We start from the raw sequence: 7,027 nt of genomic DNA, 5'->3' as shown, positions 1-7,027 counted from the left end.
TGTCTAAACAAAACATTTTATGAATTCATTTTTTCATCTCAATGTTCGATCCATGTACATCAATGTTCATTCAATATATATCAATGTTCAATCCATATATATCAATATTCAATCAATATATATCAATATTGAATGAACCTTGATGTACATGGATCGAACATTGAGATGAAAAAATGAATAATATAATTCAGAAAATGTTTTGTTTAGACAGAGAGGGACTTTTGGGGTTGTAGCCTTGCACCCCCCTAGAACAGACTGTTTACATTGTTATTTGCTATGTTCTTGTTCTTCAGTTACAGCCACCTCGGACTGCATTTCCCAGAACCCCTCGCTCCCTCACATGACTCAGGACTCCCCAAGATCCACATATCACCGTTCAGCCTTTCTGGATTTCTAATCATGTTCACCTGTTCACATGTATATATAAGCTGTTGGTATCTGTTCTTTGCAAAGTATTGTTATACTTTGCTGTGTGTACCGAGTCGTTCTCCATGTCTGTAAGTCAGATTCCATGTATGTTTTCTGTTTTTGACTCTGCTGTTTGCCTTGTCCTTTGGCTCTGTTGTGGATCTCTGGTTTTTAGAATTGTCTTTTTGGTTTTCGACAGCCCCTTTGTAAATAAAGCTCATGAAACTAGCCTCCTCTGCGAGCATCTGTAAACTAAGGGTCTGCCAGACATTTAAGTAGTTAAATTCTCACAAATTTCCACAAGCAACCATTAATTACTTGATGTAGAAGGGGGAATTATGAAAAAAACAAGATTTAATGTAAGTAAAGACAATGAGGTTTCTCCACCAGTTCCAAAGTGAATATGGTGTATGATAATTCTGCCAGAAAGACTCAGTCTTTGGCGCAGGCCTCGTCCTTGGTGCAGGTCTTGGAGCGCTGAGATCCTTGCTAATCCTACTGGATAGAGAAGGCAGTAGGGGAAGGTCAAAACATAGACACCTGAAAACAGCAGAATAGGTATGAAGGTCGAGTCATTTTAAAGACCAGTGTAGGCCAGTGATTGATCAGGACCAATGAATGAATGACGTAGCATTAGAGAATTCCTGGCAGCACTTTAGCTAAAGCTTTCATTTCTTTAAAATAGGCTACAGATACATAACTAGCTTTGGGCCTGTCATCAGGAGATTGCAGTTGCAGTCTCCTGTGATGACACTTCCAGGAGTCCAAGAGATCATTGTTCTCCCTCCCTCTGGGTGGGTCTCTTTCTCCCAGCTTGGTAGCATTGTGTGATGGGGAAGAATCAGCTACCTAATGGAATTTGCAATGATTAAATGGGAGAGCACTAGCATCTATTCAGTGGAAAAAAAAGAAAAAAGACTCAATGCAACTATTACATGACAAGTATAAATAAAGTCAAAGGATATAAAGTAAACATGATACTTTTGAGGAACATTCATAATTAAACTAAATTAGCAAAAACAGAAGGCTGCCTGCAAAGCCCTGGTTGCACGGTTATTCATCCTCATCTGTCCATTCATGTACATACTAGCAGTGCCATACTTGGGAGACTTCACATGACTTCCATGGCATTAACCCAAATTAAAAAAACCAAAGCCTCTGTAGACGAGTCACAGATTTTGGTAGTTGTGCCAAGCATGGCTGGATAAGGCTCTACAGCATACCAAACCTGGCCCTGAGCTGGAATTCTCCGAATGTCCTAAGGGCCGCTGCTGAGAGATCCTTTTAAAATTTTCTTTTTCTAGGTACATCAGATCGGCCTACTGTGTTTTTCTTCTGCTAGCATCCATGACTTTCTGTTTGCCATGAGAAAATGGAAAATAAGTAGACAAGATTTGCCATATCATTCACTTTTGGTGCTAAAGTTTGATACACTCATACGTTTTCATGATGGTCTTGGAAGCTCCAAGAGGATAGCCTCCTTACGTGATTCAGAGTGGGTTCATTAGGCAGATAAACCTGTGCAAAGGAAAAGTGAAGCCAGCTACAGTTAGCTACCTAGCATCTCTATACATTTCAACACTACAGACAATTCAGCAGTTCAGTGGGTTAGGGCAACAGATAGGACAAGACAAAAAAATGATAACGACAAACAGTATAGTGCCTGTGGAAGTAGCAGCCAAGCATGCCAGCAGACCCACACCATAAAGGGGAGACTGGGGTCCATAGTCCTGCTCAGCTCTGGCCTGCCTGGTCTCTGAAATCTCTGGACTATAGGATTGCCTATATTTGAACACACTGGATTGTTGGACTGTTTTGGGAAAGCTGACTGTTACTGGCCTTTGCTCTTCTGCTGTGCACCCCAACAGCCTAAACGGTTCAATGGTCTGGGGAAGCACACTGTTGCTGATCCCGCTGCCTGCTGCAAACCCTTCCAGCTGCCTTAGCACCTTCACGGCATGGTTGGTGAGTGAATATTTACTCTCTTGGTTAGCTGTGTCCATCGGTTTGTTTAGTTGGTTGCTCCCTACTTTCAACTAACTGCTGGTGTCGGGTTAGTTTGCTTGGCTTACATGGTATGAGGGTACAGTTATGTCTGTTGGAGTAGCCTGGCATATTCCTTATTGCAATGCGGTTTGGATGTTCTGCTGTTGGCTTAGGTGTTAGGGCTGCTCGCTTGTTCCAGTGGTAATATGGTGATCACATACTCTTCGTCACAGCTTTGCGGATTTAAATCCTATCCGTGACTAGACTTGATGTCTTACAACTTTTGCTAATTGCTTTGGAATACTCAGATGCCTGTGTCCCTTAGGTGGTAACTGCACATGCACCATGCTTTAAATGCATCTACACCTTTAATCTGGTATAGTAGATCAGATTGCATGACTAACTCTAAATGTGCATATATGATTGTGCTTGGTGGTGGGTATGTCGCTAGACAAGTAAATCAGTAATTAGAAATACATGAAAGAACAGAAGAAGGAAGCAGAGTCTGCTGTCAGTATTTTGATGTTCATGCTTAATTTGTCAGTCACGTTCCGTCTCTTTGGTGAGAGATGATTTAATTTCATCTTTGACTTATTTTTTATAGTGCATTTTATATTGTTCATTGTCCAAAAAAGCCTCACTGAATTCCAGGTCCAAGCCACTACTGTGAGGCAGGAGTACAGTGTCTAACAGTTTTGGTTTGAGTCCATGTAGGGATTAACTGTCACCACCCCAAACACAGACTCTGGCCAGGAGTTAAAGTGAAAGTAATGATGGACAATTCACTAAACCCTCCATTACAGAGGCTTTCAATTTCACATGCCACATTCAGGTGTGGTTTTCTAGCAAAGCAGCACTTTTCTGGCTCCAGATGCAACTGAGGCTGTCTGAGGCCCGAACACTGATTGGACAGTGAAGGCAAGCAGCAGCACCCAGTCAAAGTTGATCTTGCAGTGCTAGGATCAATCGTGTGCAAGCAGTGACAGGCCAAGCTTTAGCAGCTTAGCTAAAATGGAAGAGCCAGTAGGTACCAGAGACACGAGAGTTCCCTGAGATATCAGTCCCCCTTTGCTCCACCATCAACAAACAGAGTGGCAGGATGACAGCACTGACATTCTCAGTTTACCAAAATACTCTATATCCATGAACCCCCAGAGTTGCACCATTTATCCAGTGGAAAAACTCTATTACAAGGCTCGACTCAACAAGTGGGTTTTCAGTCTAGACTAAAAAAACTGAGGCTGTGTCTGAGTCCCAAACATTGACAAGAAGGTTATTCCAAAGCTGAGGGGCTTTGTATGAGAAGACTGTACCCCTGGTGTAACTTCCATAAGTGTAGGTACTAACAGAGAACCAGCATCTTATAGGTTCTTAGGCACTTACTAGAACATCCAGACAGCAGGGCATAACAGCAATCCAACAATTGAAGTTATAAAGGCATGAACTAGTTATTCTGCATCATGTAAGGTATTTTTAGCAGTATGTTCAAGATATTAAACTATATTTTTACTATTCTAGTAAAATTACTTATATGTGCATTGAAGCAGACTCAATGTTTTTCACAGATATACCTGATGCAACTGAAGCTATGAAGACTTTATGAAGGCATTAAATCAGACAGTTTGCTTCTAGCAGCTTTTTATTCAAGAAGTAGAGCCTCTGTTTTGTCTGAGTTGAGTAGGAGGAAGTTACTCGACATCCAGTCTTTTTTCTCTTTTAAACAGTCCTCAGTCTTATCATCCAATTCAATCGTATATCATTGGAATAGGAGTGAAGGCTGATGCCATGATTATGGATAAACATACCCAGTGGTAACATGTATAATGCTACTTTCATATGTATGGACACTTTGACGTTTACATTAATGACCTGATAGCATTCAGTTATGTAGGACTGGATCTAAAAGAGGGCTATTCGTGTGGCCCCAACAAGGATTCCTAGGCTGTACAGTAGGACAGTGTGGTCTGTGGTGTCAAATGCTGCACTAAGAACAGGCAAAGCCAGCCAAGACACGTAGCCTTGGTCCAAGAATATAATTATTATCTTCACTAATGAATAATTAATGCTGTCTCTCTAGTATGATGAGGCCTGAACACTGACTGAAAATTGTATTTATGTTTTAATTGGATGAGGAATTTGCCATTAAACTTTAACCTCTTTAAAATCACAGGCTTACTACATACCAAAGAACTCGAATGCAAACTGGTTAAACTATTTTTAGGTTATAAAAGTGTGTTATGAATCTTTGGGCCTGCAGGTGGGCCCTGACCATTTAAGGAATAAAAAATGTACCACTAGTTTGTACCACTAGAAATTGTTTAAAGATATTTTGAATGTAACACACAAAAGTAATTCTCAAAGCCTCATCATTTCCTTGCTGGTCTTTTTCAATCCTGTTTGTATTCTGTGCCAGGTAAAAGACACAAACAAAAACAACCTTTGCATGTGTATGAGCTTATTGGTGACGCTATAAAACATAACAATAAAGGGAGGAGCAGCTCTTGTGTTTGTTCAGATATAGTCTGAGGTCTGCCTAAGATGTTGGGTGTTTGTCATCTTGTCAGTTTTGTTATAGTGTGAGTATGAGTCAGTATAGAAACGTGCTTTGGAAGCACTTGAATGACAGCATTTCTCTTCTGCTCAAGATTCCCACGAAGAACTGGTTCAGCAAGAGTTCCCACCCCCCACCAGCCTTTTAACCCCCCGCCCCCGCTACAGCTATAGCCTATTGTTAGCTAACTATGGTTTACAAAGGTCTTGTCTAGTAGTTTGCTGACCACAGTTATCAGCATTTGGAGGGACTGCATTGGAATGTGAATGATTCCAAATAGGAAGATCAGCATGAAGTAAACAAAGCTAAAGCACACCTTTCCTTTTCTAGTAGGCATTGTGTAATTATAGTCCACACTGAATGCACCAAACACAGGTAGACCTGCACTTTCCTTGAGTTAGACTAAACAGGTGAATCCAAGTTTTACAGGAGAACCCCAACTTTTTTAGGTGCTCTGAATGCCAGTTTCTGGTGCTTCATTTCAGACTGAAATAAACCTTAAAATAATAGTTTTTACACTCTTGAATGTTTGTCAACAAATACATGCATAAAAATCGAGTGCATTATCCAAAGCCAAGTAAATTTTTAGTGCATTTATTTGTTAAAAAAATGCACCCCCATTCTGGGGAGACTGACTTGGACTCTCCCAGGCTCTACCCACTCTCCTCCTCTCCCACACAGATGCAGCTCCTTTTGGGACTGGTTTATATACCCCTTTGTTTCCACCATGTTTTTGCAAAGTCTCTGTGTTGCTACCTGTGTAACTTACCTGAGTTCTGAGCCTGGTTTTTGTGTTGGATTTCACTGGTTTTGACCCTTGCTTTTTTTCTCATTTTTGGGTATGGATATTCGTCTTTTCCTGCCTGCCTGTATGTTGACCCCTGCCTGCTATGACCATATGACCATCTGACCATCATATCTGAATGCCCCTAAAAAAGTCACTTTGCAATTGCAACCTGCCTCAGGTGCTACAAAATATTCAAATTTTTGCATGTTGCCAACAACAGTACTGTTGACTTTTACAAATAAATCTCCATCCAATGTGAACATTTCCATCCAAACTTACAATGAATAAAACTGTGATAGACATGATGAGACATGATCTTTATTAACACCAGCAGAAAAGGCAAAGGTCACTTATAGCCATAGCTCTTCACTCTATGGTAAACACAAGATGCTAACTAACCCTCAGCCCAACACAAAAAGTAAAATAATAAACACACAGACACAACTTTAGCTAATGAACAGTGACATTAACACACAAAACATTTAATAAAGGAGGTGGAGGCAGAGAACACTGTGCTCTTTTGCAGACCACACCTTTAGAGCCCCCTCTACAAACACGGCAAATGGCAGAAAAAATGTTTTAAAAGCTTTAAATGGCTTATAAATTGGTTTCATACATTAAGAGGTACGGATATTGTTTAAAAATTAAACAAATAGCACTATATAAAAACATCGTCTAGAGCAGGGGTCACTAATCATATCCGCAAAAGCTGCAGGTTTACATTCCAATCGAGCAGGAACACACCTTATGTACCTTATGAACTCGCGTGTTTTAAAGACTAAAAAGCAACTAATTACACAAGTGGAACCAGGTGTGTTTCTGCATGACTGAAATGAAAACTTGAAGCCACACCAGTCCTACATGTTTAGCTAAAGATTTTCAGTTGTTTTTAAATGCAACTGAATGTGAGGTACAGTGTGAAATATTGTATTAAATCTAACCCCAACCCTCAAACTAAGCTACAACTACTCCTAAATCTAACCCTAACCATCATGTGGTTGATAATCAACTGAGAATCACCTGAAAGTTTTTTAATAATTTAAGTATCAGTAGTTCTACAAGAAAGACTCAGGAAGCAAGAGAGAAAGAAGACAATTTTAATCCGTGATGGGGTTTTATAAGTTGAAAGATAACATTCAGTAGAAATTAGAGTTGAAAAAAAGGCTAATTCCTGAATAATCTTAAAGAAGGCTTAAAGACAGACAGTTAACAACTAGTGAACTGACAGGTCAGTATAACAGCTGTTGAAATACTGAACAAGAATGCACAACTCATTTTACTGTGACATGAACAAA

The sequence above is a fragment of the Colossoma macropomum genome, unplaced genomic scaffold (genome assembly GCF_904425465.1).
Source record: "Colossoma macropomum unplaced genomic scaffold, Colossoma_macropomum, whole genome shotgun sequence".
Taxonomy (NCBI): Eukaryota; Metazoa; Chordata; class Actinopteri; order Characiformes; family Serrasalmidae; genus Colossoma; species Colossoma macropomum.
The sequence above is the reverse complement of the archived record's forward strand: the minus strand, read 5'-3'. Positions refer to the sequence as shown.